Below are 24169 nucleotides of genomic sequence, written 5' to 3'. Positions count from 1 at the left end.
CTCCATCCTGTGCGCGACCCGGCTTGTGAATCCATTCATAAGGGTGTCCCCACCCGGCATAATCCCGGGTGGGTGATGTCATTGGGAGGTGGGGTCAGGTAAGCGCTGGGAGATGAGAGCATCTCCCAGCGCCCGCTTTTGCATTGTAGTGAATGGGACCCGGGTCGCATCAACCCCAGTTACCCGTTTACACTACACAGTGACCCAGGTTGAACCCGTGTTCAACCCTGGTTGCTACCTGGGTAGAAATGCTGGGTCTCGCGACCTGGGTTATTTCTACAGGGAGCCTTTCCACCTTCCTAAAATCCCGGGTTTTGCGTGCTCTCGGGCCCGGGATATTTAGGCTAGTGGAAAAGGGGAATATGAAGGAATTTGCCAGAAGGAGTGAACCAAAATAACCCCCTCTAACCTGAGCTCTCCGCTGATCTGGGAAAGTGTGTCACACACTCTTTCAGTATGGTTGGGGACATGAATGCAACCTAGCCTGCAACATTTTGAGGTGCAATACTATATTCATTTACAGTACTTATGTTACAGAATATGTTCAATCAGGATCAGTTCCAGGTCTACACTGTCTGATATTTTTTGGAGGCCCCCATATTGTAGCCATCTCATGTGTTCAACCACCGCTGATGAACATAAAGTAGTATATCAAAATATGTTATGGAACTATAATGTGATTAATGCCATGTTATTATTATTATTATTATTATCATCATCATCATCATTTCTATTATTAGTATATAAATATTAGTTTCAATTATCTTTGCAGATAACTGTATGCTCATTTTTGCTGTGTCTCTGACTTTCAGTGTTTTTAATATTCTTAACAAGATGTCCTGTAAGCCACCCTCTTCCCTCAGTCTTGAAATTGTTTAACAGTCTCTTAGGTGTTGTGATATCTAGATTAACATCACCTTTACTCACAGACTGGCCTGCAGCCATCATGACGGATGTCCTATTTTCCTGAGGAGGTGACTGTGAATTCTATTCTTGGCACAAGAGATAAAAAATATGTCCTACTGGTACACAGGCGTCTTGTATTTTCTGATATACTGTAGGTATATATTGTGTCTGCAGTGTAGGCATATTATAATAATTGTATATACCTTTTTATGTTTTACAGTTCATAGAAACACAGTACAAGTAATACAAACAACTAGAAAAGTATCTTAATTTCCTATATTTAATGTTAGCAATTGCACAGTACTGTACAGAAATGTAGTATCCGGGTGGCAAACATCTAGCTGGATCAGTTAATAGGTGAACACCACGAATTCACAATACATATTGCTTGTGTCGACATCTTGATCACACAGTAAGTCAACATGATTTTCTCCCAATTTTCTTTATTTTTTGATGTTTTCATAATTTACCATTCACGTGAACTCCGATTGGGAACAGTAAAATGTGCAGCAAGACACCTGGCGAGAAGTATTGTGAGGGAAGCCATGTGAGGGCACGTGGTACATTAATTGGTGGTACATGTGCTAAGGTGTCGACACCACAACAATTATTTAAAAAAAAAATCATTTTGACCTTTTCATGTTTTTAACTTTTTCCAGTGTTGACCTTGTGCAAGTTGGCCTACACAATGTCTGTGAGCTATATCACACCCCAGAAATTTGTTGACATATAGTACTTCAGTTCCTGTCCTACTGTACAGCATTTACAGGTACACTTTACATTCTGTAACACATACACAGTCAGATTCACACACATATACATACATACATACATACATACATACATACATACATACAGTAAAAACACACACACACACACTTGTCAACATTTTTAGAGTTTGGAAAGAAACCTGTACACATGGAGAAAACCCATACAACCACATAAAAAGTCCACTCAAATGGAGACCCTAGTGCTTTAGGCAGTGATGCTAACCACTATGTAACCATGCTGTCAACTCAAACTGTATACAAAAAAATGAATAAATAAATATGAAGAACACAAATATTTCTTCATAATGCAGGGAATTCGAATCCTGTCCTTAAGCAACCCAAACAGGTCATGTTTTAGGATTCTGTCTGTGGTAACAGATGCAATGATTACTTTATTATTAGAAAAGAATGATGTACAGAAAATATACTAAAAAGTATGCCTTTATGTCTAAATAAGTTGTTATAAAGTATCGTGTTTCATGTTTAAACATATCTTGAAGAAAGCATAAGGTGAAATTAGATATAATGATAATCCTCAACTAACTACATTATACTGTTACATTAACACCAGCTAATGCATTCCTTGGCAAACACTGCTCAATTACATAAAGGATGCTCTCTCACCTATTTGTGCTAATACCGGAATGGGAAAAAATCTTTAAAGTGAAATCTGCTTTTTGAAATGAATATATAAAATGCAGCGTATTTCCAAGCTGCATGATATACCCATTCTTCCGAACCGATTACAGCAAGACCCGCTTATTGGTCCATGGGTTGGGGGACAGCTAGCAGAGCTGATGATCACCGTTGCTCTACAGAGCACCCGTTGTTCACTGAATAGATGCCGTGCATATGCACACGGCATGTTTTCAGTGCAGGGAGGTTAGCTGGAGGCTACCTAGCTGCTCAGGGTGTGCTAGGAAAATAGAGGGTCATGGCACAGGCGAAAAACAGGAGTTTTAGGTTTCATGGGCTACCAACCGGGCTTCCTGCCAAGAGAAAAGCTGTAAGTGACTCAGGGATCCCAGCTTCTCCTCTTCCCCACCAGGGTGTGTGTACAGGTTATCTATTGAGAGCATTTGGGTCTAGAGAGAGAAACATGCATATAGTAGGCCCTCATTCTGGTTGGCTTGCAAAGCAGCATTAGTTTGCTGCTTTGTGAGCCTTGTAGTGCCTCCCTGCAGTGCTGCGAATTGATGATTTGCATATACCTCCATTCGCAGCCTTGCGTGGGTGCCCAAAATCATTCGATGGTAGCCAACCATGGAATGATTACAAAAGCGCTCGCTAATCTAAAGGTGGCCATACACACGCAGATTTATCTGCAGATCTGTCTGGTTGGAACAAAAACATGGTTATAGATGAGATCAAATGACAGTTGACCATTTGCTTGGAAATGCTGGAAAACTAACAAACTGTCACTCATCCATAACCATGTTTTTGTTCCAACCAGCCAGATCTGAAGATAAATCTTACTAGTGTATGGGCACCTTAAGTCACTCCTTGGTGCCTTAGAATAGCAATGCCCTCCTCTGAGAACAAGATGGGCAGCTGACATCTGGTGATGTCAGCTGCCCACCCACAGAAGGCTTGTAGCCGCTCCCATTCACATGGGGGTGGACAGCATTTTTCTGGGCACATCGAGTGTTTTTGGTATGCCCACCTTTGTGGGTCTGTGCTCGACCAGAATCAGGGCCAGAATCAGAGTCTTCCTCAGTCCTGGCCTGAAGTGTACATAGCACAGAGGCTGCAGCTAATGTTGTATTTACAAGATTAGGGCTGGTGTAAGTCTTCTCAGTACCCTAGGCAAAGCTTCATCCTACTAACTCCCACCCCAGCAATGCCCACTTTCCAGTCCATCAAGTGAAAGTGTGGAGGCGGTGCCCAATTCGGGACGATTTCACCCAATCCCAATGGATCGAACCAAGAAATCGGCCCAAATTGGATGTGTTAGATGTCCCTCTTGGGCCTGATGCACAGTGCCATGTGCATCGGACCTGAGACAGAAGCTGGATCTGCTGCCCGTCCAACCTCTGACTTGCCCCCTTCCAAGCGGCAGGGAGCAGGGTCGCATGCGATACCTCGCATGTGAAAGTATGGCACCCTGTAGTAGGGACTGTCCTTGGTGCCACTTTTGAACAAGTAAACATGTGCAGTCTGAGATACTGCACTTTTGACCTGGTTGCTAGGCAATTAGCACAGAGACAATCTGGAGGACTCTGAGACCCAGGAGCACTGCTGCTGCTTGAAAAGTGCAGAAAGCCAGAGATGCTGGGATTGTCTGACAAGCACCATGTGGCATCAGATGCTGGGGAGAGCTGAAGGAAGTCTGTGTGTAGCAGCATGTGACTGAAGGGAAGCCAGTAAAGCCTGAAAAACAGCGGGGTACAGAAACTGGGATCGCTAGAGTGACTGAAGGAGAGCCAGCAGAGCCTGAAAAACAGCTGGGTACAGAAGCTGGGATCTGACTACAGTGCTGCAGTCTAGCAGACCTCCAATGGCTGAGTATGGCAATGTGGTGGTACCCACACTAGCATGCAGGGAGGAGAAAGTGGCCTGTGAGTATCTGGGGAGACCAGCGGAAAGTAGTGACTGACAGGAGCCAGCAACAGAAGTTGAAGCCAGCTATTTGGGGGTACCCCTAATCATGTGGCACCTGCATGCACAGCCCTGTAACCAGACAGAGGCCTATTGCACCCAGTGGTGTAGCTGGAAATTTTTCTCCCCCTGCCAAAAAAATTCTGTATCAATCTTCAAAAAGTGATAAAATGGAGAGTGATAAACAGCCAGCCAATCAGCTCCTACCAGTTATTTTTCAACCTGCGACATGACAGATAGGAGCTGATTGGCTGGTTGTTGATCACACTTTTGAAGCTTGATACATCTGGCCCTTGGTCCCTGCTCATTATATATGTACAGGGCGGGACCAGCTCAGGGCTCACTGCTGCCTGGGTCATCTGTCAGTTCAGCCATCAGCGTGCACCACAGACCCTGCTGGCGCTGCTCCCCCAAGCCACTGCAGGGTCTTCCACATATGTAGCTATGCCACTGATTGCACCACCTCTATTATTCCCCAGCAGTAAAGTATAACTTCTCCATCTGAGGCTTAATATAGACATATATTATACCTTAAAGGTGATACCTCAACTGAGACTGTGTTTGCCAGTACAGGGACTACTTTTCTGTGATATTTTATTTCAAAGTTTTAGGGAATTGTACCATGTCATCAAGCTAAAAAAGTGCACATTACTATATACTAAATTTGACAACAGAACAGTTGAGTTTGTTATCTTTATTTGAACACTAAATAACAGTTTGGATTATTTTTCCTCATTAATATAGTGACTTCTAATAGAGAAATACCTTCATGCTTACAATGTAGCTTAATTGGAATAAACGATGTTAATGGTCTCACAGAGTCTCCTATCAATAATTTGCTGCTGAAGATGAGTTGGCTTTGCTGGGTATAAACATTCATCATCATAACCAGCAGGCATCCTTGAGATAGAGTAAGTTATTTTTCTGGATATACTGTACTGCTTATAGTATATATAGATATAAATGTATATGCTCATCTTTATATACAGTGTTTTTATGATTGTTAACTTTCAAGCAAAATGTAAAAATACATTTACTGATTTCAGTTCAGCCATTTGGATTTTGCAGTTACCTTTATATGGCTCTGCTTATGGAATGACAGCAGGATTCTGTATGCGTATGCTGCCTTGGGCAAATTTGGATGAACTGGTAGCAAAAACGTAATTGTGCACCCTGCATACTTGTAATGCACTGTTTTAACAATGGTTTTTATTGGATCCATGGGCAACTGGCACATACAAGTCCAGAAACGTAATTTAAAAAAAGAGTAATATAAATTATTGCTCTTTCTTTACCTGATTATCAGTTACACCTTTGCTTGAATCACTGCTGTATAATAATTTTTCGCTACCAGACACTACATTTAAGGATTCCATGTTTTATACCATATTGCATCCAATCAATAATATTTATATATTGTTATTTTAAAATAAGCAGAAATCATCAACATGTTGTAACCTTAGGAGCCAATTCAAACCTGAGCCATTTGCTCCAGAGGAGGCGAGTGGAGGCAGACACCAGGCTGGAACAGGGGAACGCACCGATGCCTGCCCAGGGCCGAGGCTGACGTCACATGATTGTGGATATTCTTACCAAGCCACTGGCTAGAGAAAGACATCACAGACTATCGAGAAAGATGGGTCTCGTGGATCAAGCCTCACCTGTTGAGAAGAGGTGTTGAGATAGTACAAAAGCCTGAGACTTGATATGCAATTTGTCAGGAACCCCGGTTCTCATGTCGCTCATGTGCGCCCCTTACTGGCACGCTGGTGTAATCTACTAGGCAGATCTGCCTCTGGTGTGGTCTGCAGTCCCTGGCGCGATGTCTTCTGCTCTCAGGTTATTCCCTGTGTCACCTAGAACTCCAGGTGTGTTCCCTGTCCGGATTGCAGGTCACATGATCCAGGTAAACTTCAACTCACTTCCTGGTCAGTGTGCTGCTGCTGCGGCTAATTTCCCAAGCCTGTGTCTGATTCCCTAATTACCTGGAGGGATAAAAGCCTGCTTCACAGTCTCCTCTACGTCTTGAACAGCTTGTCAGTTTCCCCTGTGAGTTCTCCAGCGTCAAGCTCCTTTCAAGACTCCCCACTTGCTCCAGAGGTCCGGTTACCTGAGTCCGCTGTTACCTGTTACATCCTCAGCATCCCTGGTTATTCCACTCCTGCCAGAAGCTTCCACTAGTTCCATCTGCCATGTGATCCAGCTCTCTGTGTGCAGCCCAGGTTACCTTCTCAGCGTCCGGATACCAGTGTGTTCCCGTGCCCATCACCCTTCGACTTCCAGGCCGCTCCAGCGATCCCCAGTGATCACCATCGATAACCATCGATTCCCATCGAGTCCTCTCCGGCTCCCAAGCTGCATCTCCGAGTAAACCTCTTCGGCTCCCAGGCCGCATCTCCTCCGGCTTCCAGGCCGCATCGAAAAGTACTCTCCTCCGGCTCCCAAGTCGCACCAACGAATACCATCGACCAGCTCCCAGGCCGCATCCCACGGTACTTAGTCCCCTATACTGTGTACACCTTGCTACCCACATTCCTCTGTGCCTTCTGTGTTGCTACCAAGCATTCAGTGCCATCTATCACCATCGATGGTTTAAGTACCCCATCACATCATTGCTCTTCAGTCTCCAGAGTATCAAACCCTGCCAAAGTCACAGAGGAACTTGGGCAGAGGGCCGCGACCTGGTAGGCAGGTGCAGTTAAGTTCACATCCCCTTGCGGGGGTCACTGGTGAATACCACTGTCGGCTTAGACCCTGCGCTTCTGCTTTAGGTTTCAGCCAATCCTCTGTGTCCCCGGCAGGTCATAATTCTCCATTCCTCCGTGCATGAGATCCAGCCTCCCAGCTTCCGATTCCCAGCGCCCTCCACTGACGCACCCAGGTCAGTGCCGGGAACACAGAAAGTCCAGGCCGTGACACAATTACACTGGAGACAGCAGATGGAGCTGTCGTGTATGTGTTTATGTGTTTAGTATCTGTGATGTACATTGTACTTGTTTGTTCCTGTGTGTGATGAAGGAGTTCTGAAGGTCACATGGGGCGAATTGTACTAAGCCTTGAAAAGTGATAAAGTGGAGAGTGATAAACAACCAGCCAATCAGCTCCTACCTGTCTTTTTTTCAAATCGAGCCTGTGACATGGCTCAAGGTTAGAACATCTGGCCCATGGAGAGAGAGATGGAGCATGCCGTGATTGCTGCTCATATACATTTAACCTGTTCTGAATATCAGTTTGTGTTATGATCGGTTCCAGTTTGATTATATAAACAAGTTATACCACAAACAGCTTTCCAGTGTGTGCCTATGATTGAAGCATAACTCTAGAGGTGATCCTGACTGTGTGGGTAAAGCATTCTATGCCAACACCACCTCAACACACTGTCTGACACAGGGCACCAAAATGTCTAGTTATGCCACTGTCAGTACCTAGAGTTCCAAAATACCGGTAGTACCAGTTGTAAACTACATTAACAACTTGTGTCAGCAGTGATCAAACCAAAAATCTAATACATTAGTGTAGAAAATGATATTTTTTTATTTATTGCATTGCCTTGTTTTCTGGAACATCATTATTTGTAGACATTATGAATGAGTATGCAAAAAAACCCAGTCTTTGTGATTTTTAATGAGGTATTTTTATGGACTGTGGTTAACTTTTTAATCATTGTCAGTGCAGTCATTTATCAAACTAAAACTAGTGACATAAATCCTAAATTAATCTAATATTTGATGTACTGTCAAAAATAGCAATCAAAGCATTGTTCATGAATGCCATATGGAATTAGAAGTGGGAAGAAGATTTTGGACAGCAGAAATTGCATTAATACATATACAGGTTTCCCTGACACCTTAGAAATTGCTGGCAATTGTCCATACCAATCTAATATGTTCCTTTACTGGCAGAAAAAAGCAATTCATAGAAGCTTGCTTCATCTCTGTGGCATGGGGTCAAGCCACAGCATATCTACTATGCCACTCTTATTTATTTGAGTCATCTCTAACTTCCATCCTGCCACCTGTAGCCAGTCATAGTAAAGGTGTCATGTAATCATTGGAGTTGCCTAGACCAGTGGTTCATAAACTGTGTGCCATGACGCTATGTGGTGCCTCCAGCTGCATACAGCGGAGCCCTGGGCTGTGATCGGGAACCTTTTCAAATTATGTATGGTCAAAGTAATAGACAAAATTAGTACTGTTTGTTTCAATCATAAAATATATGGAGAAAAATAAGTGAATTCTGTCCCTCACCTGAACCTAAGGCAGGAAACAATTTGTCAGGCCTCAGGTCACTGGTGTACCCGGCTGCGACAGCAGTGAGCCAGTGGAGGATGCTGGGTACTGGAATGCAGGTGGTTTGAGGTATGGAGGGTTCTTATGGCATGGGAACTGCGAACGCAGCCAGGTGGGGAATTGACGTGACTCTGATCAGAGGCGCGGAGTCTAACACCACCGACGGTCTTCACCCGGGACCCCCGCAAGGAGGTTTGGACTCCGCTGCGTTCGGTGGTGAGGTCGCGACCCTCTGACCTGAGTTCCCACACCTGACTAGCCTAGCACAGGAGATGGACTGTGAGTGTCTCTGGTCGTGGAGAATCGTAACCGATGAATGGCCTGGAAACTGCTGGAATGTCGGCAGTCTGGGAACTGCTGGGTTGTCGGCAGTCTGGGAACTGCTGGGAAGTCGGCAGTCAGGGAACTGCTGGATTTGTATGAAGTGTTGACACCTATGTCGACTTGGGAGTTGAAAGTGGGGATGGCCCTTTAAGGGCAATGCAAACTTGCTGGTAGTTGCTGGAAGATGACCTGGCAGGTGAAGGGTGTCCAGGAATCAACAGCAGCTGTAGCAGATTACTCAGGAACACAGGTACTCAGGAACAAGGGAATCTGGAGCCTAGAACGCTGACTCCTGGTAGCACACAGGATTAAGACTAGTTGTTCAAGGCAGGGGTAATAGGCCAGAGGCCTTACCTATATCCCCCCAGCTGGTCTGTGATTGGCTGCAAGCTGCAGCAGCAATTAAGTCCAGGAAGTACCTGTGCACACCTTTGGTCACATGAGTCAGTGCACAGGTCAGAGCAACAAGGTCACAGGCAATCCACTGGAGGACAAAGTCATGTGACTGCAAGTGTCATGGCGGCGCCCATGCAGACTCCAGAGTGATGTCACACAGATCCTGCCATGGAGAATACCCAGGGACAGCGCAGGACAAGGACCTGCGTCGCAGGATGCACCAGCGTGCGGGTAAGGAATGCGGTCGCAGATGCGAACGCACACCACGGTTTCTGACAGTACCCTCCCCTTTAAAGGTGGGCTCCGAACACCTTTTAGCCTTGTCTGGATTCTCTTGGAGAAACTTTGCAATCAAACGGGGAGCGTGGACGTCACCATCATTAACCCAACTTCTCTCTTCAGGACCATATCCCTTCCAGTCTATAAGATACTGGATGCGACCATACCTGCGTCGAATATCTAGCACTTTGTTGACCTCAAACTCCACCCCACGGTGAGTGGGTACTTTCGGAAGTACCGGAGAGGATGACTGGAACCGATTCAACACGAGAGGTCGTAATAATGAGATATGGAAGGAGTTGGGTATCCTGAGATAATGAGGTAACTTGAGCTTGTAAGCCACAGGATTAATCATCTGCATTACAGGATACGGACCAATGAATCTTGGGGCGAATTTTATGGACGGAACGCGCAATCTTATATTGCGGGTGGAGAGCCAGACTTTGTCACCCGGTTTAAGCTCAGGAACTTTTCTCCTTCTGCGATCTGCAAAGAATTTATACTTCTTGGATGCCTTCTTTAGGGCAAGATGTACATTCTTCCAAATTTGGGAAAAATACTCATAGGCAGACTTGGCAGCAGGTACCTCCATTGGTGGTAGATCCTCAAATACTGGAGGGCGAGGATGTTGCCCAAACACTGTGAAGAAGGGAGTGTGGCCAGTGGACGTATGATATCTGAAGTTGTGCGCAAATTCTGCCCAGGGCAGCAGACCGACCCAGTCATCTTGGGAGGATGAAACATATAGGCGGAGGAAGTTCTCAAGGTCCTGGTTGACCCTCTCTGTCTGCCCGTTTGACTGGGGATGGTACGCTGATGAGAATTTTAGGTCCACCTTGAATACTTTGCATAAAGCCCTCCAGAACCTGGCGACAAATTGGACACCGCGGTCAGATACAATCTCTGTAGGAAGGCCATGAAGCTTAAAAATGTTCTGGACAAACAATTTTGCAAGTTGCGGGGCAGACGGCAGACCCTTCAGGGGAACAAAATGGGCCATTTTAGAAAAACGATCCACCACAACCCATATGGTATTGAACTCCTGGGACTTCGGCAGATCAGAGATGAAGTCCATTGAGATATGGGTCCATGGACGATTAGGAATCGAGAGTGGCACCAATGTGCCAGCTGGAGCTTGGCGGAAGACCTTGTGTTGCGCACATATAGGACAGGAAGCTACAAAGTCCTTAACATCCTTCCGAAGATGGGGCCACCAATAGGACCGGTGAATTATCTCCCAGGTTTTCAGGATGCCAGGGTGACCAAAAGATTGAGATGAATGAGCCCAAGCGAGTAACTTTGGACGTAGCTCAGGTGGCACAAATATCTTCCCTCGTGGCGGCACAGGTGACAAGTCAGTAGAAGCAAAGGCTGTAGGATTTATTATTGGATTGGATTCGGGTATGCCGATGTCCTCTTCTAGGGAACGGGACAAAGCATCTGCTTTGGCATTCTGGGAACCAGGACGAAACAAAATTTTGAAATTAAACCTGGAGAAGAACAAGGACCAACGGGACTGTCTGGGGTTCAAACACTGAGCGGACTGAATGTACAGAAGGTTCTTGTGGTCTGTGTAGATTGTCACTGGATGCTTGGCTCCCTCCAGAAGGTAACGCCACTCTTCTAGAGCCAATTTAATAGCCAATAGCTCCTGGTCACCGATGGCGTAATTCTTCTCTGCCGGTAGGAATTTGCGAGAGAAGAATCCACACGGATGCATTTTCCCATCATCAGCCACTTGAGAGAGTACTGCCCCCACCCCTATGTGTGAGGGATCAACCTCCAGCACAAAGGGTTTGTTCACATCAGGTTGTTGAAGGATTGGGGCAGACACAAAGGCTTGTTTCAGAAGCCGGAAGGCCAGAGAAGCCTCTTCAGACCAATTAGCCGGGTTCGCCCCTTTTCGGGTTAAAGCTGTAATCGGGGCAATGAGTGTGGAGAACCCCTTGATGAATTTCCGGTAGTAATTTGCAAATCCAATAAAGCGCTGAACAGATCTGAGGGAAGATGGCTGACTCCAGCCTGAAATTGCTTCCAGCTTATCGGGGTCCATTCGAAGCTCCTTGCCGGAGATTATGTATCCCAAGAATGAGATAGACGGAACCTCGAAGGTGCATTTAGAAAGTTTGGCATACAATTTATTCTGACGGAGACGGAGAAGGACCTCCTTCACATGATCACGGTGAGATTGCAGATCTTGGGAGAATATGAGAATATCGTCCAGGTAGACTACATCTCTAAATATCTCATTCACGAAATTCTGGAAAACCGCAGGAGCATTACTAAGTCCGAAGGGCATAACCAGATATTCATAGTGCCCATCTCTGGTATTGAATGCGGTCTTCCACTCATCTCCTCTTCGGATCCTGATGAGGTTGTAAGCACCCCTGAGGTCCAATTTAGAAAAGACCTTGGCACCTCTGACTCGATCGAAGAGCTCGGTTATGAGGGGAAGTGGATAGCTGTTCTTCACCGTGATTTCATTCAACCCTCGGTAATCGATACAAGGGCGCAGGCCGCCGTCCTTCTTTTTGACAAAGAAGAACCCAGCGCCTGCTGGAGACGTGGATGGGCGTATGAACCCCTTATGGAGGTTGTCCCGAATGTACTCGGTCATGGCTTGGGTTTCGGGAATGGACAACGGGTAAGTACGACCCCTGGGAGGAGTTTTACCAGGAAGCAAGTCTATAGGACAATCCCACTTGCGATGAGGGGGCAATTGATCGGCAGCTTTCTCACTAAATACGTCCCGGAATTCTTCATATTGCTGGGGCAATTCCGGAAGCACTGAGGAACGCAGTGGAACCACCTTAGACATACAGTGGTCTTGACAGTAGCTACTCCACTCCTCAATTTGAAGCGTGACCCAGTTGATCCTTGGGTTGTGTAGGCGAAGCCATGGCATACCCAACACAATTCTGTAGGAAGTCCGGGGAACAACCAGAAGTTCCAAATGTTCTTTATGGAGAGCCCCGACCTGGATGGTTAGGGAATCAGTGCGGTGAGTAACGTCACTGCCGATAATCTTGCTTCCATCTAAAGCGGCCAGATAAAGATGGGAGTCTAAAGGTACTACTGGTAACTTGTATTTCTCTACCACTTCCAGAGCGATAAAATTACTGGCTGCTCCCGAGTCTATCAGAGCGGAGAGAACCTGGGGACCGGACTGGGACTGGACGATAACGGGCAGAACTAGATCATAGACTGGAGGAGATTTTGCAATCTGACCTAACCTGACTCCTCCCGGACAGGTCAGGCCCTGGCGTTTCCCGGCCTTTCAGGACAAGACTGACGGAAATAACCGGGAGCTGCACAGTAAAGACAAAGATTGTCTTGTCGTCTCCTGGCACGCTCTTCAGGTGTCAAGCGGGATCTACCTAACTGCATAGGTTCCTCCGGAGCTGGTGACACTGGACTTGGCCGAGACAGGGACGTAGAAGTTGATGAAGCCTTGGGAGGCCCTCTTTTAAATTTTTCCAGGTTACGTTCCTGAAGACGTAGATCTATTTTAATGCATAGGGAGATCAGGTCTTCCAGCTTGTCAGGTAAGTCACGAGTTGCTAAAGCATCTTTAATGGGATCGGAGACACCCAACCAAAAGGCTGCTGATAAGGCTTCGTTGTTCCACAGGAGTTCAGATGCCAGGGTCTGGAACTGGATGACATACTGCCCCATGGTACGGGACCCTTGTTTAATTCTGAAGATTTCTGTGGCTGCAGAAGAAGGTCGACCTGGCTCATCAAAATTTTTTCGGAAGACCGTGATGAAGCTGTTGTAATTGGTCAGAAGTGGATCTGACCTCTCCCACAAAGGTGAGACCCAATCTAGGGCTGGACCGGAGAGCAGAGAGATGACATATGCCACTTTGGTTCGGGGTGTTGGAAAATTCTGGGACAGTAACTCAAAATGGACTTCACACTGATTGATGAAACCCCGGCAATTTTTGGGGTTCCCATCATACCTTTGAGGAGTAGACAGCTGAAGACCAGAGTAGGCTGGTGGTAAGACAGAAGGCATTGCCACCACTGGAGCTGGTTGGATGAGAGACTGCTGAAGACTGTCTAGGCGGGTAGAGACTTCCTGTAGATAGGTGATTACCTGCTGCTGGGCAGCCTCCTGGATCTCCATCCGGGAAGTGACGTCTTGGAAAGCCGCTAGTCCCACATTCTGTTCACGTGCCGGGTCCATGGGCCTTGAACAAACTGTCAGGCCTCAGGTCACTGGTGTACCCGGCTGCGGCAGCAGTGAGCCAGTGGAGGATGCTGGGTACTGGAATGCAGGTGGTTTGAGGTATGGAGGGTTCTTATGGCATGGGAACTGCGAACGCAGCCAGGTGGGGAATTGACGTGACTCTGATCAGAGGCGCGGAGTCTAACACCACCGACGGTCTTCACCCGGGACCCCCGCAAGGAGGTTTGGACTCCGCTGCGTTCGGTGGTGAGGTCGCGACCCTCTGACCTGAGTTCCCACACCTGACTAGCCTAGCACAGGAGATGGACTGTGAGTGTCTCTGGTCGTGGAGAATCGTAACCGATGAATGGCCTGGAAACTGCTGGAATGTCGGCAGTCTGGGAACTGCTGGGTTGTCGGCAGTCTGGGAACTGCTGGGAAATCGGCAGTCAGGGAACTGCTGGATTTGTATGAAGTGTTGACACCTGTGTCGACTTGGGAGTTGAAAGTGGGGATGGCCCTTTAAGGGCAATGCAAACTTGCTGGTAGTTGCTGGAAGATGACCTGGCAGGTGAAGGGTGTCCAGGAATCAACAGCAGCTGTAGCAGATTACTCAGGAACACAGGTACTCAGGAACAAGGGAATCTGGAGCCTAGAACGCTGACTCCTGGTAGCACACAGGATTAAGACTAGTTGTTCAAGGCAGGGGTAATAGGCCAGAGGCCTTACCTATATCCCCCCAGCTGGTCTGTGATTGGCTGCAAGCTGCAGCAGCAATTAAGTCCAGGAAGTACCTGTGCACACCTTTGGTCACATGAGTCAGTGCACAGGTCAGAGCAACAAGGTCACAGGCAATCCACTGGAGGACAAAGTCATGTGACTGCAAGTGTCATGGCGGCGCCCATGCAGACTCCAGAGTGATGTCACACAGATCCTGCCATGGAGAATACCCAGGGACAGCGCAGGACAAGGACCTGCGTCGCAGGATGCACCAGCGTGCGGGTAAGGAATGCGGTCGCAGATGGGAACGCACACCACGGTTTCTGACACAATTTACTTAATGTAATATTATATTTCTACATTTCTCAATAAGAAACTATTGACCTATGGGCTCCGTAAAAAAAAGAATTCTGAGACTGTAGGGTGCCTTAGTTCAAAATATTTTGGGAACTAGCCTAGATACTGACTCCAGACAGGGCTGTCTTAGCAGTAGTGTAGGCTCTTGGGCAAAGCAATGCACTGGGATCTATATCCACCCCTTAATGGAAATACAAAATGTAAATGGTCATTCAAATTAAAGTAAAGGGCACTAAAGCAGTTGCAATAGTGGGTGAAATTGCTGCAGGGTAATGCCAGGCCAGCGTGGTGCCTACTAAGTCCTTAAAGTCTTCTGTGGACGGTCACTGATATCATACAAGTCTGCCCATTCCCTACTACTATAGGCTTCTATAGTTTATCAGGAACACATATGTTGGGCTGTGGATGTGCTACTCACCAAGATGGCCTTGTCCTTTAGAACTTATGAGACAAGTGCCCACTGAGCCCATACATAAAGACGGCCATGACTCCGGACCATTGTGTTGTCACTATAGCAGATGGAGCAGCTCTCACAGATACTCACAGAAAAGTATTATTGTTTAACCAATGTACAATCTGTAAAACAGTGAAACATAGACATGTCCTAGCAACTATCTCAGAAGGTATCCATTTATATACTTAATCAGTAGGAGTCTTCAGTCCTCCTAAAAAAAAAAAGGAAGGAAATGAAGTCTAGCATAGAAAAGCTGATTAACTGATCTCAATCACATCCATAATTATGTTGGCGCTCATAACTAAAACTGATTATTAACCTATTGATATCTATCAGTTGGATATTCTTTGGTAGAGTACAATAATGGTAAATTGAATTACTTTACATGCTTGCCCCGGCACGTGCATACACACTAAATTCCAGGGACGGAAAGCAACCCCAGCCCATCTCTGCATGCACCCCAGATATAGGAGTGGTTAGTGTAGTGGATCATTGCATTTTCTTTAATTGATTAGTTTTTTTCAATAAATATTTTTGAGATCACATCTTCTGATGCACCAGAGTGTTTGCTTGTCAGAAGTTGATCCAACTTGTGACTACTGCTTTTCTAGGTGTTTTATAGCTGACATATTGGTAGATGGTAGCAAGGGACCAGAGAGTAGCTGCCACGAGGAAGAGACAGGAGCCTTACCATGAAGTGGGAGATTGTGTGCTTAGAAAGTGCAGCACTGGTTCTATTATGTTTGTGTATTTATTGATTATTATATGCTTAACCTTTTCTGAACCAGTTATCTTATTTGAATGTTTGAAACAGCCTTTACTATAGACCATCTGTACTGTTAAATAATAATACTGTATTCTATACAGTATCCATTGTATAAAAATACCAATTTTCAGGGCTGTTAATGCTCCCCCAGACTCCCGCACTTACTCCAATGCATTGCAGTGTGGGAGAATTTGGATTACATTTAGAAACCCCCCTCTAAAAAATCCTGTGTTTGTCACTAATGCTGCAGACTTAGGGCCAGATGTATCAAGCTTCAAAAGTGGTAAAGTGGAGAGTGATAAACAATCAGCCAATCAGCTGCTACCTGTCATTTTTCAAACCCAGTCTGTGACATGGCAGGTAGGAGCTGATTGGCTGGTTGTTTATCACTCTCCAATAAGCTTAAAAATAGCATGACATGCCTATTCAAGTCTGTCCAGAACTTTTAAAGAAATCCATCACACATTTAACAATCCCACTAAAGACAGTAAAGGAGAAAGAAGTACATAGAAATGTTTGTACAGTGGGGCAAAAAAGTATTTGGACAGCCATCAGTTGTGCAAGTTGAGAAGAGAGGACAGTAATTTCCATCATAAGTAGACTTCAACTGAGAGAGACAGAATGTCACATTGTATGATTTTTAAACAATTTATTTGTATATTCTTGTGGAAATAAATATATGGACACCTACCAGATTTCTGGCTCTCATAGACCTGTTAAGTTAATTCATCTTTAAGAAGCTCTTCTATCCTCCACTCGTTACCTGTATTAATGGCAGTTGTTTGAATTGGATATCTGTATAAAAAAGACACCTGTCCACACCCTCAAACAGTCAGACTGCAACCTCTCCACCATGGCCAGACCAGAAAGCTGTCTAAGGACACCAGGGACAAAATTGTAGAGCGGCACAAGACCGGGATGAGCTACTCGACAATATACAAGCAGCTTGGTGAGAAGAGCTCAACAGTTGGAGCAATTATTAAAAAAATGGAAGAAATACAAGATCACTGACAATCTCCCTAAACCTGGGGCTCCATGCACGATCTCAACTCGTAAGGTATGAATAATCTTGAAATGTTGGTGCAAGAGACTTTCAACTGTTACAGAAAACTGGATTGTGACTCAATCAATGAAGGGAAAAAACACTGTGGGTGAAATGTAATAGGATGAGAGACTCAGAAAGTGATATTTTGTAAGAAATCTCAATTTTTTTTAGAATGGCAATCATTTACACTTCAAAATCAAACTGGTTTGGCAGTGTAAATGATTGCTGCTTTAAAAAAATAAATGGAGATTTATTACCAAATCTCTCACTTTCTGATTTTCTCATCCTATTACATTTCACCCTATATATATTGTGGTGAAATAGAGTGATACATTTCTCTGGTCACAGCTGCCCTGTAAAGGGTTAAGCAGCTATCCAGCATCAGAGAGAGTGCTTTGCCGCCAGGTAACAGAACCTGGTTCACTGCAAAGCCAGGAATGGGTTTCTGATGTGGGTTTGGGGGATATATGGGTGGGCTCCCAAGCACACAGCTCCAGTCCAGGTTTTCAGACCTGCACAGCCACAGGTGTGGGTGGGCTGATTGCAGGAGAAGGTAGAGAGATTTAAACCTTGTTCAGTTTGGTGTACATGGCGCTGACGCCCAATTGGGGCCGTTAAGAAGATGTAAGTGTTGTAGCGCCAGGGACTTGGACTGCCCTGAGGCACCGCACGCAAGGAGCACTGCTTGGAAAAAATACCCATTATTGGTTTTTTTTTGTATGAAACCTATGGTGCTGTAAAGTGGAGTTGTGTCATGTATGTGTGGCACCCCACTCCAGGGGTTACCCCTGCATGCCCCTGTCCCAAAAGGAGAGTTAGTAATTGCAGCCAATGCTGCCAAAACAGACCCTTTCCTTTTTACAGGGTCAGGAAGGGTTAATGCCAGAACCCAGCTTACCTTCACGTGAAGGGAGACTGACACCCCCCCTGATTGGCTGCCTGGGACGAGGAAGAGAGAGGTTAAAGGTCAGCCCAGCAAAGTAAGGAGTGAGCAGACAGGCATGGAGAAAAAGAGACATGTGCTGAGAAGAGAGGAGCTGCAGTGTGAAGTGCCAGTGTCCAGCACCAGAGCAGAGAGTGGCAAAGCAGAGAGCCCCAGCAGTGACAGAGAGCCTGCGTCCCAGCCTGAGAAGAGTGGTGAGACCAGCGCGCAGGAACAGGGCAGCGTGCAGGAGCTGCGGCGGTGATTGAGAGTTGGCGCCCCTGGCCAGCGGGAGAGACAGCGGGCACATCCAGAGCAGCGCGTGCAGGGGAGGAAAAGCTGGCGCAGCTGCGTGATGCCAGTCGACCTGGACACTGCTGCCCTCCAGCACCCAGCAGTGATTGACAGCACAGAGAGAGACGAGACCTGCGAGCAGCGCCTGTGACCCCTGGTCTGCAGGAGAGACGGAGGCAGCAGAGGCCATGATCGTTACTGGCAGGAGCCGGCAGCAGCACCATAGTTAAAGTACAGGGGCACCCTATACCCCAACGGCTAGCCCGCACCCCAACAGGGATACCCCCCTGAGGTCCCACCTGCTCCTACAGCTCCTTCCTGCCCCTATCAGGAGTTGTTCCCCTCCCTGAATTCCAACCCCCTCATTTAAGGGATAGTGAATGAGGGACTGCTCCATATTACCAGGACACTGGGGGACCTAATCCCTTGCAGAGAGAGAGAGCTCAGGAGCCATAGACACCCAGCACCCTCGGCCTGCACTAAAGGGGACAGTACCTGTGAGGCTTCCCTTGTTAAAGCTACCACTGAAGCCTGTTTTGCAGTATCTACAGGAAGTCACCCCAATAGAGGACTTGCCTGTCCCTCTGTGAGGACCGTTAACCATTAATATTTGCTGGCCTACATAAATAAGTGTGCACACTAAGGGCCTTATTCTGGTCGGTGCGGTCCATTCTGAATTCTTTCGGAGGGCGCTTTTTAGCCATCTGCGCATGCGTAGGCAACGCTATGCGCATGTGCCACGCATGGTCTCCATACTCGTTTTCAGTAATACCGTCCACAAATGTGCACCGCATTGACTTGGGAAATATGGGCGTAATATGGGCGTCATTCGGACCTACACAAGGGCGTGGTTTTAAAGTTGGAAAAACTGGGCGTAAATATGGGCGTACATGAGGGAGTGCACTAACTCTGGTAGGCGTGCATTCGGACAGCACATCGACTGCAAACGAAGCAACACGCATGAAATATGCGGACTTCATAAGCAAGTTTCACTTTGCGGAGACCACTTGTTCATGTGCTAGGCATTCGGTTCGCCCAATTAGTATGCCCGCACCTGAAGCACTGTCAGCTGAACACAATATAATCCACTCCTCTACTCATTAGTCATTAATTACACTCTTTTCATTGCTTCAATTGGAAGCATTGCTGCCTAAATGGACCATTAGTAAATACACAAATATAAGCTGAAAACACCACTGTATGTTTGCTATTTTACCCACATTTATACTGCAAGCAATGGTCAGAAATTGGTACCAATAATATAATTTTACATGTCACTTTTACATTCAGCAATAACAGCACACATTTGGGGGTAAAAAAACCATTTATTAAATTGGTGGAAAACATATGAATTTTCTAGCATGTGATTTTTATGAGGTAGCCCAATTGCATAAGTGTGTCATGTGTCTGATGTATGAGTTACGATTATAGTAGTAAGTTTTGCGTAAATACACTGCATCGGTGCGTACAGGCAGCTTCCCGTGTGTTCTGACGCTGTAAGACCGTGCAGAATCTTTGTGTGGCCACCGCACACGCACGGTTTGGATGTTGTCCGAAAACACACCCTCTTCTTTGAGAGTGAGTCCGTCCGAATGCGGAGGAAATGTGGGCGTTTGTTCTTACAATGTCCGCACAGCGTGGCATTCGGTCAGCTCCGAAAGAATTCGGAACGGACCGCACCAACCAGAATAACCTCCTAAATTAGGGCCTAATTCTTTGATTGTGAGGATTTTCCATTGTGGGACCTTTATTCAAACTCAGGAACTGTCTTTGCATCTGGGACTACAATTTAGGATATATCGGGTGTGTAGCGCCACCCGGCGGACATTCTGTGTTATAGCATTTTAGGTGCAGTGAAGTGTTTAAGTGACATAATTCCATTTCTATTAATATTATTCTCTTTAAAGTCATTCTCTTTATTATCGTTCTCTTTTAACTGTCTTTCTGGTAGTCATTATTATGACATAATTTTATATGCAATTGGTCTCTTTTATTGTATTTTGGTAAAGTTGGTAAAAAAAGGAAAGGGTCTGTTTTGGCAGCATTGGCTGCAATTACTAACTCTCCTTTTGGAGAGCACAGTAACAACCCATTTGGTCCATATTGTATATATTATAAATATACAAATACCTAACTTTAAAGTAAATATCACCTCAATAAAAGTAACCGCACAACCTATTAAGAATGGATTATTTTCCTATTTGCATTGTTCAACTGCACTTTTGGAGTATGGTTCCCTGTCCACAATATAGTACACTGCTTTGTAATTGTCAATCATTGCGTCCTTACAGTGTCAAACTTGAGCATGAAGGGCCCACCAGGGAAAGTAGTGATAGGGGCCCAGTATCCACAATGGGTGGGCTCAGCGGTCACAGCGGTCACAGAGGTGTGGCTAACCATTAGGGCTGGGCCCCTTGATAGGTATATAGTAAACTAGTAAGCCCGCTTGAAGCAAATGCTTCAAAAGCTTGTATGGCAGCTAGTTGTACATGATTGCCTCTGTGAGAGAGATAGAAAGAGATGTCGTTTCACTTGCTTCCAAAAGATAGCAGTGTTTCAGTGACACACAGACACTAAACATATGTAGAGATGATACTGCTAGTGCGTGAATGATAATGTACCAGATTAATAATAGCAATGTACTGTACTTCAGCAAATGCATCCTAGTCCCAAGAGCAGGGGGCCCCTTGACTGTACAGCCTATTGGGGGATTCCTCCCTGCGTCATTATGACTTTAAACTTCTACACAGTATATGATGTGTTACACATGCACTGTACTGACTGGGAGATGGCCAAAAATGGTTGTATTTGGTGGTGCATTTGCAACGATAGAATAGAGGGCAATGACTATGGACATTGAAACTCACCTTCATTTCTAAATCTTCACAAATATGTGGCATTTCCATTTGTATAATATGTAATATTTCACCTGTAAATTACAGATGACAACCGCCAGCCCCACCAGCTGCCGGAAGGGGACGCACATGCATGAGATGCTCACGCATCCCCTTCCAGCGGAGCTCGCCGCCAGTCCCCGGGTAGGGTTTGTGCCCTGCCGCCTGAAAACTGGGACGTGCGTGCATGTGAGATGCTTGCGCGTCCCAGTCAGAGGGAGCATTTCTCTACCGGTGCTCGCCAGCAGGGGCATTCTGGCGAGCCCTGGTGTTGGACACCTGTTCACTCGCAGTAGTGAGGACTCCCGAGTTGGCTAATTTCCACCATCTGCCTTCGGTTTGAGACCAGTACACAACTACCAGGATACCATTAAAAGGGCGAATAAGGACTCCTCCAATCATAACATCACCGGATCAATGCAGGTCATATGATTAACAATTGGTGACTATCCAAACTGGGTCCATTCAGATATATTATTATTATTATTAATTCATATATTGTGTTTTAGTGTATTCTTATAAAAAAAATTTTTTATTGATTCATTGCATATAAATAGTAATTATTTAGCACTGCTTTTCTATATTTTCCATTCAGAACAGCTGTTTTTAGGTTTGGTTCATTAGTCAACAGTAAAAAAAAGTGACTTGCACAAGGTCAACAAGAAAAAATATCAACACAAGCGAAAGGTTTATATGACAATGGTCAGCACATGAAAAGGTCGACCAAGATTTTTTGGGTTTTTGGCATTTTCAAAATAAAAGAATTAACAAAAAACTCATGCCGACCATACAGATGGAGCCTTCTTCAACTAGCGTTCTCTGGATAGCTATGGTGAGTCATGGCTCACCAAGGCCTATTGTTCTCAGCTGCAATACAATACATAGAACAATACAGTAGGGGATTAGCTCTAGCTCACTTAATCCTATTAAATGGCTAGATGAGGATGGCTCTATCTGTATGCGGTGTTGACTATTGCTGACCTTTTAACCATGCCGACCAATAGTGGTTGACTTATTGCCTGACAACTTTATTACTGTTGACCTGAAGTCCGGATGCTGCTGTACTGGGGTGCTCCTCTCAAACCCTCGCCCCACCTTTACCATGTCCACCCACAGGGCACAGCTGACAGCGACCACAGATTCAGGTACTAGTGGCTTGGTTAAGTCCAGGGAAGTGTTACCTTGGTTTACTGGATTTAAGTCATATGAAAGAGCAATCTTACACCGTATTTCAAAATAAAAGTGTCTTGAAGCTGGGGTAAGCAAATCTGATTTGTATTAAGTTTATTACTAACTAACTAAATAAGAAACAAAAACAGTTTTTCCATTATTAAAGCTTCAATTATTTGTTTACAAATGTAGAATATGGGGATAACTATTATTGATTTGCAATTAGCCATATGTGATCTGGGACGCCATTCTCTAATATGATTATTGATTGTCTTGATTATTCCACAAAATGATTTAAATATTCTTCATGTTGCAGACTCTTAGGGGAATAGAATATAATTTGAATGATTGATTGGTCATTGTTACTGAGGTTAACGTGTCCTATACAAATAATGAATAGATATATCAGACTATATATATACAGTAAGCATATGTTCTATACATTGCCCTACATAAGTCACACTGACACACACTTGTATCTACCTGCTCATAGTATTTCAAGGTTACCTCAGACTCCAGGGGAAATTCAACAAAATTGGGTTACAGCTATTTTCAGTCTGTTTTGCTTTGATAATTCTAGTAATGTGAAAATTGCCATAAGTCACAGCAAATAAAATGTAGAATTAAACACATCACCAATTTGGGGATTTCCTTTGATTTTCAGCTTTATCACAGCAAAGGAGCTAGAAAACAACAGCAAAGATGACTTTTTGGAACCTTAGATGCCAAAATATCATCATACTAATTTCCACAGAAAATAATACAAACCTTCAGATACATTAAAATGCAGTTACAAAACCAAAGGAAAACCTGCCAAATAATTGTTCTACATACTGTAGGCAGCAAATCAAAAGTGGTCTATTAAGGTTAATAATGAGACAGGCCACTATTGATGTGCTGCTAATCCATAAAGTAAGCATATTGTTTTAGGTTAATTCCTTTGCATCAGGAAACTATAGAGGGTTGACTGCAGGGTCAGTTTAACATAGGAGGGGGCCCCTGTGCAGTAGCACACCCAGTTCTAGATGGCGTAACCCCATAGAAGCCTATGGGCTTCTCTTCACGTCCCCTGCCGATCTGCGCTGCCCCCCTTCCCCCCACCTGTGTCCGGGCAGCCTCCTGCTGTGCTGCCTGGACCAGTGACCTCCTCCTCCCTACACCACTTTCAGGTGCAGGGAGGAGGAAGCGGAGCCCTGGCAGCAGGTTAAGGGTCCAGGGAGGGAAGGGAGACCTGCTGCACATCGCCGGCCACAATGTAAAGGACAGCTCTTAACGCAAGAGCTGTCCTTTGTGTTAATAATCGCATATGTTAGTGCATATGCGATTATTAACAATGCAAATGCTGGCAATGTGCCCTTAGTATGGCATGATGTGAATTTTGGCTCATTCTGTATGGCATTACGTTCATATGATCTAATTTCATGTGAATTATGGCATATTTATTGTGGTATGACATGAATTTTTGCTCATTTCGTCTGACATGATGTGAATTTTCTCTCATTCTGTGTGGCATGAAGTCAATTTTGTCCACCCACAAATCAGCCGCATACGTACGGCCAGAAACAACGTCGAAGGGGAGTGGCGTACAATTGAGCGTACGCCAACGTACACGGACGGACCAGCCCTTACACTCCGACAACTAGCGTACAACAGAGCGTACGCCACCGTTTACGGACGTCTCTCGTCCGTCTTCCCACCGACTTCTTGCGGCTATCTGAGCGTACGCAAGCTTGCACGGACGGGTCCCTATTGTTTTCAATAGAAAACTCAGCTTATGTCACTGCTCGTGAGAGTGAGCGTACGTCCGTGTACGCT

This window comes from Crinia signifera, chromosome 2 (genome assembly GCF_055691185.1).
Source record: "Crinia signifera chromosome 2, ASM5569118v1, whole genome shotgun sequence".
NCBI classification, from domain to species: domain Eukaryota; kingdom Metazoa; phylum Chordata; class Amphibia; order Anura; family Myobatrachidae; genus Crinia; species Crinia signifera.
Note: the sequence above shows the minus strand (reverse complement) of the source record.